We start from the raw sequence: 12,087 nt of genomic DNA on the forward strand, positions 1-12,087 counted from the left end.
GTCTCTTTGCACTCATTTGGTGGTGACCATTGACATCTATCTTATTCACTCCTTTCCCCAACACAGAATACACTCAACGAGTACCCAAGGCTTGTCTCTTGTTGGACACTTGTCTTGATGGCCAAGCCTCTGTCTCCACTCTAACATCAGCACGGCAGATGGGTTAGGCTCCAGGACTATTTGTTCATGCTGCTACAGTAGCCTCCAATTTGGATTCAGTCCTTCCACTGTTACTTTTCGCTAAAGTTCTACGTAGCCTGGTCTACATAGCAGATTCCAGGACAGCCAGCTGCACGTGAGACCTTGTCTCAAAACCAATCAGACATAGATTTTTCACCTAGGCATGGTTGTAATCCCATCACTCAAGAGGCAAAGTCAACAAGATCCCAAGGACTGCATTCCAAACCAGTCTAGTCTGCATAGCAAGACCCTGTGTGGTGTGGTGGTGTGCTGGCTGGTTTATGTCAATTTGGCACAAGCTAAAGTCATCTGAGAGGAGGGAACCTCAATTAAGAAAATGCTTCTAAAAGCTCAGGCTGTAGGCAAGCCTTTAGGGCATTTTCTTAATTAGTGATTGATGGCGGAGGGCACAGATCATTGTGGGTGGTGCCGTCCCTGGGCCAGTGGTCCTGGCTTTTATAAAAAAGCAGGCTGACCATGAACTGTAGACTAGTGGCTGTGGAGCCCCCATGGGACTGTACTAGGCCCTCTGGATATGGTAGACGGTTGTTTGGCTCAAACTGTTTTGGGGGGCACCCAGGCAGGGGGATCGGGATCCATCCCTGGTGCATGGGCGGGCTTCTGGGAATCCAGTGCCTGTGGTGTGACACCTTGCACAGCCTTGGTGCAGTGGGAAGGGGCTTGGATCTGCTTAGGCTCAGTGTGCTGGGCTCTGCTGACTCCCCATGGGAGACCTTGATTTGGGGAGATGTGGGGATGTGGGGTGGCTTGGAAGAGAGGGCTGGGGGGTGGGAGGAGGTGGGATTTGTGGGCGGTATGTAGAGTGAATAGAAAATTTCTTAATAAAGAAAAATAAGGAAAAGAAAAGAAAAGAAAGCAGGCCGAACAAGCAAGCCATGGGGAGCAAGCCAGTAAGCAGCACCTCTCCATGGCCTCCATATCAATTCCTGCCTCCAGGATCCTACCCGATTTAAGATCCTGTCCTGATTTCCTTTGATGATGAACTGTGATATGGAGTGTGTAAGCCAAATAAATGTTTTCCTCCCCAACTTGCTTTGGTCATGGTGTTTCATTGCAACAATAGCTTCTGGGCTTAACTAGGACACCCTGGGCTTAAAAAAAAAAAAGTTTGCTGGGCTGGGCCAGTGCCACACACCTTTAATCCCAGCACTTGAGAGGCAGAGGCAGGAGGAGCTTTGTGTGTTTGAGGCCAGCCTGGTTTACATAGTGAGCTCCAGGACTACATAGAGAGAGCCTGTCTCAAAAATAAATTGAAAATTCAAACTTAATTGTAGTCAAAATGGGAAAGTAGGGTGCAATGGTCACAGGTCTCCTCCCCACAAGTATAAGACCCAAAGACTTCTTCCTGGTTGCCCTACCCAAGCAATGGGTAGCCACCAGATAGCTATCCAGTAGCTAGCAGAGGCCAGAGCCTAAATGATCCCTTTACTCACAGATTCAGGGTGTAATGCTCTTATCTGTCTTTTGAATACCTAGCTTTCAGGATCTAGGGGAAATGTCACTTTCCCAACTAACCTTTCAGAATCTTCCATAAGAACCTTGTGTCTTATTTGTCTGAAACATGGCCTGACTATGTAGCCCTGGCCTGATGCTCACTATATAGATCAAGTCAGTTCTAACTTACAGTGATCCTCCTGTCTCTGCCATGCTGGGATTACAGGCATGCACCAAGTCCAGCAGATTCTTCCATAAGAACCATTGACTCCTACTCTGTCACCAAAGAAGACTGCTTATTCTGTTTTGTAATTCTTCCTGACCTAGGTAACATGGTCATGTTTATATCTTCCTTTCTACTCTGCCAAGGCTAAGAATACCTCAGAACAGATCACAGCTGCCAGCACAATGCCCCTTCTACAACACATATGCATCCAACTTAATTCAATGTGATACTTCATCTCTACTGCATCAGAAAGCCTAAGTAGGCCGAGAACGGATTCCAAGCAAGGCTTCATATGCTAGTCACCCTTTCTTCACTAGGACATCTCTCCATCTTGACCTGACCAAGTGTGGCGTTGGTAAACACAAACTGGTTAGGCAGCAGAGCATTGCAAAAGGACCAAAGCGCGTACTCCTCTTGCAGGTCAGACTGGTTTGTGGTACAATATGCAGTTGTGGAAGACATAACTGGCGCGGCTCACATGAGAATCCAGGGTAGAGAAGTATACGGTGCCACAGAAAACAATCGAGTTTGCTTTTTGATTCCTGCTGGTTCGGGCTATCCTTGGGCTCCATATCACGTCAAAGCTTATGTGCATTGTCTGTGACATAAAGCATTTTCCAAAAGTGGGCATTAAAATCAAAAGGATTCTTTCCAGGTTCAACAGAGAGCTGTGCTGAGGGGAATCTGGAATATGGTGACAACCCAGCAGCCACCCACAGACCAAAGGAAAAGCCTTCCAGTTGTAGACTTCAGAAGGTAAGTGGCCTTTGAGCTTAGAGGGTAGGGATCTCTAAGTCTAGCAGATTAATGAAGGTACTAGATGGGATACAATGTCTTTTTTGTTTATTTAATTTTTTCATTTTACATACCAACCACAGTTGCCCCTCCCATCCCTTCACCTCTCCCCCTCACTCACCCCCCCCATCTGTAGAAGAATCTCAAAAGGTCTTATTAAATAAAAACCCGGAGCCAGATATAGGGGTGAAACCCTGAGAGTTCAGAGAAACAGGAAAAGCCACAAGCTAACCTCACCTCACCGACACCTCAGTCTCCAAAGAGAGACTTACTTCCTCTATACCCACACCTATACGCCTTTCTGTTCTACTATCTCATTTGCTCTGTCCATCCAGCTACATCACTTCCTCTTCCTGCCCAGCTCTATCACTTCCTGACTGTCTGTACAGACCTCCAGATCTTCATGGTTAACTAGTGTTGGAATTTAAGGCATGTGCCAGCATGCCTGGCTCTGTTCCCAGTGTGGCCTTGAACTCACAGAGATCCAAACAGATCCCTTCCTCCCGAATAATAGGATTAAAGGCATGTGCTACTATTGCCTGACTTCTATGTCTAATATAGTGGCTGGCTTTTTCCTCTGATCTTCAGATAAACTTTATTGGGGGACACAATACATCACCACACCCATCCACTCCTCCAAAAGGTTAAAGCCTCTCATGGGGAGTCAAGAAAGCCTGGTACATTCAGTTGAGGCAGGACTAAGCCCCCCCCACCTGCACCAAGACTGAGTAAGGTATCCCACCATAGGGAATGAGCTTCAAAAGGCCAGTTCATGTACCAGGGATAGATCCTGATCCCACTGCCTGAGACCCCTCAAACAGACCAAGCTACACAACTGTCTCCCACATGCAGAGGGCCTAGTCCAGTCCCATGCAGGCTTCACAGCTAGGATACAATACTGTATAGGATATAAAGCATGGCTAATCCCCTCTCCAGGGGCAGCCTTTGGGATCTAACAATAGGTTCTCCCATCATTTAATGTGTGGTTGCTTTATAATTGTATTATAGATTATATTATGGCAGATGTTGAGAAAATTTCTTCCCTGGAATTTCCTTATACGACCCCAATAACAAACCAAAGTATGATTCCACTGAAGTTTAACCTGGGAAATCAGGAAGTATGAGGCTTAGTTATAGAGCATGACTGAAGGGTTGCCTACAAGTATATATATGGGTAGCTCTAAAGCAGCCACTCTGGAAAGTCTTCTCACAGCATGGCTACTTTTTAACTGCATAAGGGAGCATCCCTTAGTTAACCTTTCTCAGCCTATGGACTCTAGCACCTCTAGAGACCACCGAGGCCAGAAGAATTAAGGCAAAATTGCACACATACAAATGGCTGGGAAGAATGGCTAGAACCTCCAGTAAGAGTCCAGTAAGACCCACCCCAGCCCATTTTTCTTTGAGGGAATATTGACAGTCTACAGACCTGGTTGTGATGGTCTCTTCCAACAAGTTCAGTTAATCTGCTGAAAATAGCAGCTGTTTTGTTCTGAAGACCATGTCCTACAACAGCAAGGCTTCCTTAACCCTGAAACACGAAGATCCTGGCCTACATGATTTAAAGGCTCTTAGGAGGTTCTATTATGGTAAAATGTATGGTGTATTTGATATCATAAACTATATGATGCTTTTCAAACATAAGGTCTGTTTTGTTATTTAAATTCTATTTAAAAAGGTTTATTTTTATTTATGTGTGTATATGTGTGTCCGTGTGAGGTTTTGTGCATGCTACAGAGGCTAGAAGAGGGTGTCAGGTCCCCTGGAACTGGAGTTACAGGTGGTTGTGAGCCTCTATGTGGGTGCTGAGAAATAACCCAGGTCCTCTGGAAGAGCATCAACTGTTCCTAACCACTGAGCTATCTCTCCAGTTCTGTTATTAAAATTCTTAATGTTCTACAACTTAGCCATATGTGTTTAGGAATCAAAGTGCTTTATAACAAATCTTGGGGACAATACTTTATTCAAGGTCTACATTTGTTTTTTTTTTAAGTAAGCATACAAAGTAAAGGGTTTCATTATGTTTTTTCGTCCATTTGTATCATTCTTTGTTCTAGTTCCTCCCCCTTCCGTCTGCTCTCTCCTCCTGTGACTGCTTCTGCTTGTCCTCCAATGAGCAGTCGCCCTATCGCTTTCATGTCAAGGATTCTATTTACTGTTTCCCCATGAAACCTCTCCCTCCCCTCTCATGATCCCCTTTCTAATTTCATAACACACACACACACACCCCTGATCCTGATCATCTTCTCTGTCCTCTCCCACTACACACAAGCACACACACACACATACATACACACACACACACACACACACACACACACACACCCCTGATCCTGATCATCTTCTCTGTCCTCTCCCACTACACACAAGCACACACACACACACACACACACACACACACACACACACACACACACCTGATCTGATCTCTTCTCTTTTCACACACACACACACACACACACACACACACACATACTTTTAAATCTAGGATCAACAAGAGAGAAACCATACAGTATTCATCTTTCTGAGTCTGGCTTATTTCACTTACTATAATGATCTCCAAGTGCATCTATTTTTCCACAGTTGTAATTTCATTTTTTCTTGGTTGCTGAGTAAAACTCCATTGTGCATATGCATGTTTTCTGTATCCAAGAGTGGTCTAGCTAGGTTATATGGTACATAGGTTTCTATTTTTAGGGACAGTGTATTTGGACCATGACTTTCCAAATTTGCCTAAAGGTAAGAATGACTTTTTAAAAGGCAGATTCCAGACCCTACACCAGACCCACCAAATGCCAATTACTAAGAGAAAAGCAAGGTTAACCGTACAGTTGAGAATGACACCAGCTAGATCTTATCCTTTGGCAAGTGTGGGAAGGAGATTCTGCTATGAGCAGTTAGTCATATATCAATACAAGCTCATTTAGGATTCGCTCTGAAAAAGTCCTTTTAGGCCGGGCAGTGGTGGCGCACATCTTTAATCCTAGCAGTTGGGAGATAGAGCCAGGCAAATCTCTGTGAGTTCGAGGCCAGCCTGGTCTACAAAGTGAATTCCAAGACAGGCTCCAAAGCTACACAGAGAAATCCTGTCTCAAAAAACAAAACAAAACAAAAAGTCCTTTTAGATAAGGGGGGGGTGAGGGGTGGGGGCATGCAACAGCTTGGAAGGAGTCTCCAGCCAAGCAAGCTAACAGTCAAATCATGCCAACAGCTAGTCTGGGTAAAACCTCCTTGCACTTCCTCATCTTTGCTCCTAATGTTCTAGAATCTGGCTCCAGGGGAAATAAGAATTGCAGCTACTCTAACTTACCAGGGAACTCAAATGATGAAACGGGACCTTTACTGCCTCAAACTAATTGATGATGATATTCCACAATTTTCTTAGTGCTACAATGGCTCTGACCAACTAGTGTTGTTAGATCTTTTCTCCAGAGCTCTCACAGTCCCCAGCCTTCTCTGATGGCATTTAAGTGCTGTCGTTGTTTTCCTGTTTGTCTCTGGTGACAAGAGCTGGACCTAGTCTTGCCCATCCCGTCCCAGCTGGTGTTTGCACTGTGCTGTATATAGTGCAGGGGCTCACACAGAGCTCACTGTTCAAATTGCCAGCTCATTGTCTACTTTACCAACTGCACTCTTGGGTCCAGGGGAACACATAAAATAATGGGGTACAAACCATAGTCTAAAACCAGAAGCAAAACTTTATTCCAAAAAAATCACCGTGGGGCACAACCAAACTTATCAGCTAGCTGAGACCACAGCCAGAGTTCGGGATTCTGTAACTGTGGCGATTGGAGGGGGTTATGAGCCCCTTTTTATAGGAAGGGGAAAGCATTAGGCATGGACAAATGAATTTTTACAATTTCAAAGTTCAACTTTTAAAGACAAATTGCTTTCTAGAATTACAGTTTCCCATTAACAAGTTTTTAGAGGGTTTCAGCTAATTGATATTTGTATATCCTTGCAGTCTTCCTGACAGGTAATTGATGTTGGCCCAAAGCCTGCAACTTTTCTTGACATAGCTAGGCTCCCATAGCAGGGGGAATACGAAACATTCCAAAGCAGGTTGTCCCGTAGAACTCATTAAAGGTTAACTTTGGTTTCAGCAGTGAGAGGTAGGGGGTTGTCAAGAATGCTAACCCCAGGGCTGCAGAGAGCAATCATAAAAACTTAACATTTGCTTTGCTGACAGAGCTGCCCATGATAAAACAAAGAAAGGCCCAGTTAAAGGTTAATCCCTATTTGCTGGCAAAGCTGATAGCTGTCAGTTTCCATCTCTTAAGCTTACAACTTTTTATTTCTATATTCCTATCTTAGTCCTATATTTCTATCTTATTCCTATATTCCTGGACCCTTTAGGACTAGGAACTTATTAGGGGCAGGCATAGTTCAACTTTGAACCTTCATGTTTTAACTTGATGTCAAGCACATACCATGTTTATGTCATCATTCATGATGGTGTGTGTGTGTGTGTGTGTGTGTGTGTGTGTGTGTGAGAGAGAGAGAGAGAGAGAGAGAGAGAGAGAGAGAGAGAGAGAGAGAGAGAGAGAGAGTTACATGCCCAGTTGTTGTGGACTATTCACCCATATAGCTAGCATGGCCGTTGCCATCTGAATCTCCTGTCTGGTTCTTTGTCTAAACTTCTAGAATCAAACCACAGGAATTGTCCTGTATTTTATAGCCACTCCGCATCTTTATCCATATTAACAACAATCAGTTTTTTAAAAATTCTTATTAAGTTATCTGCTATATGTTCACACTATGTATATATGACTTTTTAAAGTTTGTTTTGTTTGGTAAAGAATAGAAACATTTTCCGTGCTCCAGGAGTTGCGGGTAGCTTATAGAAGGCAAGGGGACCCATACTTGAACTGCGGCTTAGAGCCTGTGGGAAGAGCCAAGATGGTTTTCATCTTCTGTTGTGGCAATAATGGCCCCTGTGCTATTTGTAGCTGTCAACTTACAGCACTATTTACACAGGCTTTCAAGTCATGTTGTCAACTAAAGTTGACTAAGACAGGAAGAAGATCTTGGGCATAGTGCTGAGATAAAAGAGACAGCAATTACTTTTCATGTTTGTTTACAAAAATTTTATTTATTTTATTCTCTCTCTCTCTCTGTGTGTGTGTGTGTATGTGTGTGTGTGTGTGTGTGTGTGTGTGTGTGTGTGTGTGTGTGTGTGTGTGTATATGCTTGGTTCCCATGCAGGTCAGAAGAGGGCATTGGATCCCTTAGACCTGGAGTTGTGTGGGTGGTTGTAAGCTGGGAATCAAACCTGGGTCCTCTGCACAAGTGACAAGTATTCTTTTTTGTTTTACTAAGAAATTTTCTACCCCCTTCTCCTGAGATCTGCCTGCAGAGAGACTCCAATACCATGGCCAACTCCAGAGAGGATGTGGGCATCTGTTCTCTGAATTGTCTGTGAGGAGAGGGGTGTTCTTTCCTTTTAATTGTTTTATGTGATTTTATTGATTTAACCTTTAAATTATTAGAATAAATTCATTTTACCAAAAGGTCAAAAAAAAAAAAAAGAAATTTTCTACTCACTCTATATATCACCCACAGGTCTCACTTCCTCCCTCCTCCCAGCCCTCTCTCCCAAGCCACCCCACATCCCCACATCCCCCAAATCAAGGTCTCCCATAGGGAGTCAGCAGAACCAGGCAGGGGGATCGGGATCCATCCCTGGTGCATGGGTAGGCTTTTGGGAATCTGGTGCCCATGGTGTGAAGCCTGCGCAGCCTTGGTGCAGTGGGAAGGGGCTTGGACCAGCCTAGGCTCAGTGTGTGACAAGTATTCTTAGCTGGTGATCCTTCTCTCAAGTCCAAACCTTTTTATTTGTTTGTTTGCTTATTGAGATAACATTTCACTTGCTGGTAGACCAGATTAGCCTCTGCCTTCTGGATGCTGGGATTAAAGATGTGCACCATTACATGCAGCCCTTGCTTTTGTTTCTGTTTTTGTCTTTTAAGGCAGAGTTTCACTCTGTGACCCAGGCTGGCTTCAGACTCATGGGCAATCATCCTGACTCTATCACCCATGGCCTTAAATTCCTACTTTTCTTGCTTCTAGGTCCCAAGTGCTGCAATTGCAGGTGAGCACCACCTCACCTAGTTTGGAATTCTTGCTGACCGTACAAGATAGCTGTGGAATGAAGCATCTGAAGCACATGGACTTTCAGAAAAACATGGACTAATGACCTCTGGAAACTAGGGTAAATTGCTTAACTGAGCTGAGCTGAGGGAATAATGTATGTCTGTATAGAGACTAGAACATAGAAGACCTTCAGGCCATTATACTACCACACAGAATCCAGGGCTTTAAAGAGAGTTCAAGGGTTACAGAAACTGGTTAACTTTGTTGTACAGCATCAGGGGGTGGGGGTGCTGGGGATGTAGCTCAGTTTGGTAGAGTACATGCATGAGGCCCTAGATTCAGTCTCCAGTACTGCATAAATTAGGCATGCTATGGTTACTGTGTGTGTCTGAAATTCTCAAACTTGCGGGCCTGAACTGTATGGACCACTTCCTTTGTACTCAGCCTTTTGGGACATAGTGTAGAGAACATATCAAAGAGCAACACTAAAATTTCATGGTATATGAGGCCAGATAGGGCTACAGAATGAGTTCAAGGTCTTTGGATAGCCTGTCTCAAAAGAAAAAAAAAAAAAGTAAAGTGGAGTCTACAGTAATAATTAGGCTGTGACCCAAATACTGTCTTAGTTCAACTCCAAATTCCAGATTATATCTCAATACTCAACACAGAGGGTCCAGGTTATACTTCATCATATTTCTGTGTCCCCTGCTCTTTGTACATGTCATTTTGGTTCTGTTATATATCAAATCCTAACTTTTACTGTTTTCTACAAGAAATCCAAAGATAATCTATTTTCTATATCAGGTAACTATCTCACCTTTTTTTATTTTGAGACAGGATCTCATTATGTATCTCTGAATGTCCTGAAAAATCACTATACAGACCAGCCTGGCCACAAACTCACAGAGATCCACCTGCCTCTGGGATTAAAGGTATATACCACCATACCAGGCTACTTTTACCTCAATGTGTAAGTGGTTGTTATAGAGGTCTCACTTTGTGTTCTAAATAGCTTTCTACCATTTTTGTTTTTTGAAGGGCAGGAAGATTCCAGGCTGGCCTTAAACTTGAGAGTCCCTATATTGGTCTTCCAAGTGCAAAGATTCCAGGGTTAGCCACTTTACCCAGCTTTACATTTTGGATATACCATGAAATTTTACTGTTGCCCTTTGATATGTTCTCTACACTATGTCCCAAAAGGCTGAGTACAAATGTGAGTTTTAAAGATAAATGCATTTATTGAATTCCATCTAAATTTCGAGGTAGAAAATTTTTGGTTAGCCTGATAGCCTGCCAAATAGGAGAAAAGTCAATGTGGTAAATGTGAAGAGCAAGGTCCCAGGTGGATAGAGGCTTTAGAAAGGAAGAGAGTAAAATGAGGGAGATGCCTTGGCCGGGCGGTGGTGGCGCACACCTTTAATCCCAGCACTCGGGAGGCAGAGCCAGGAGGATCTCTGTGAGTTCGAGGCCAGCCTGGGCTGCCAAGTGAGTCCCAGGAAAGGCGCAAAGCTACACAGAGAAACCCTGTCCCCCCCCCAAAAAAAATGAGGGAGATGCCAAGACAGTACAGTTCAGACTGTGGGGTCTGAAGACATGGCTCAGGGGATGGAGTACATCCCACTTTTACAAAGGACCCAAGTTCCCAGCACTCGTGTTGTGCAGCTCACAAATGCCTGTAACTCCAGATCCAGGAGGACCTAACATCTCTGGCCTCTAAGGACTCATGCACTCATTGGAGCACACACCAACTAAAATATGATAAAATGAGTATTCTTAAAAATCAAATTGTGCATGTCTTTAATCCCAGTGCATGTACATGTCATGCGTGCGCGCGCACGCACGCACGCACACAGACACACACACACACACACACACACACACACACACACACACATAATCTGGGATATATCACATTTAGATGTAGCAGTAATTTTAAAAGTTCTTATTAATAAAATCAAACCTGAGGCCAGTTATTGGGGTGAACGCTGAAAGATCAGAGAGACAGAACAAGCCACAGCCACCTCACCTTGCCAATTCCTCAGCTGATCCTGTTTCCTCAGACTGGAAGCTTCTGAGTCCTCATCCGAATGGATCTCAGCTGAACTGCTGCTCAAAAGCCTGAAAGCTTAACCAGCCAAATGCTTCTAGTTTCTGGTCCTCATGCCTTATATTCTTTCTGCTTTCTACCACCACTCCCTGGGATTAAAGGCTCGCTTTCTGGGATTAAAGTCATGAGTCACCATGCTTGGCTGTATCCTTGAACACATGGATTTCTGCCTCTGGAATGCTAGGATTAAAGGCGTGTGCTACCACTGCCTAACTTCTATGTTTAATATTGTGGCTGTTCTGTCTCTGACCCCAGATAAGTTTATTAGGGCACACAATATTTTGGGGAACACAATACCACCACATTTACCCACTTCTCAGTTTTCTCCATAAGCAAACTTGGAAGACAATCAGAACTCATATCTGGGGGGTGTAGATGTAACCAACCGTCTTATTAAATAAGAAACACAGAAACAATGTAAAAGAGAAAGCAGAGAGGTCAGAGCTCAGAGCTAAAATCTCACCCTTCCTCCTGCTGTCCCAGCTTTCCGAAAAGAGAGCTATTTCTTGTGTGTAAGTCGATTTTCCAGTCATTCTGCCTTCTCATTGGTTGTAAACCCAAACACGTGACTGCCTCATCACTGTCTGAATGTACAGCCCCCTAGGTCTTAAAGGCATATGTCTCCAATGCTGGCTGTATCCCTGAACACACAGAGATCTATGGGATTAAAGGTGTGTGCCACCACCGCCATGCTCTTTCTATGGCTCTAATAGCTCTGACCCCCGGGCAACTTTATTTATTAACATACAATCAAAATCACATTTCAGTACAATTAGAATACCACCACAGGGGGGAGAACAACAAGCCAATGTATTTTAAAAGAAAGCACAGATGGCATAACACATCTGGAATTTTTTTCACAGAGGCACAGCTGATTTTGCTGACTGGAATGAGTAAGCCAGGCAGGGAGAGCCTTCAGTAACACATACTTAAGATGTAGCTTGTGTATAATTATACTCCACTTCAGCCCATGTGATTTCATACTTCAAAGGAACTGGCCCTGTAATCCAGTTGCATTGTTTCCAAAAGTGCATGGCAGGAGGCAGGAGTCCTGGACTGCTGTGTACTGATGAAGAGCTTGGAGAAGATACATTCAGCCCTAGGTTACCACTTCATCATTGCCACATCCTAGCTGGGTGTGACTTTAATCAAGTTTGCCCATGGTAGCCCTGGTTTTCTTCTTTATAAAATGGAGATGAGCCTGGTATGGTGCCTTATGTGTAATCCCACA

Source organism: Peromyscus leucopus, chromosome X (genome assembly GCF_004664715.2).
Source record: "Peromyscus leucopus breed LL Stock chromosome X, UCI_PerLeu_2.1, whole genome shotgun sequence".
Taxonomy (NCBI): domain Eukaryota; kingdom Metazoa; phylum Chordata; class Mammalia; order Rodentia; family Cricetidae; genus Peromyscus; species Peromyscus leucopus.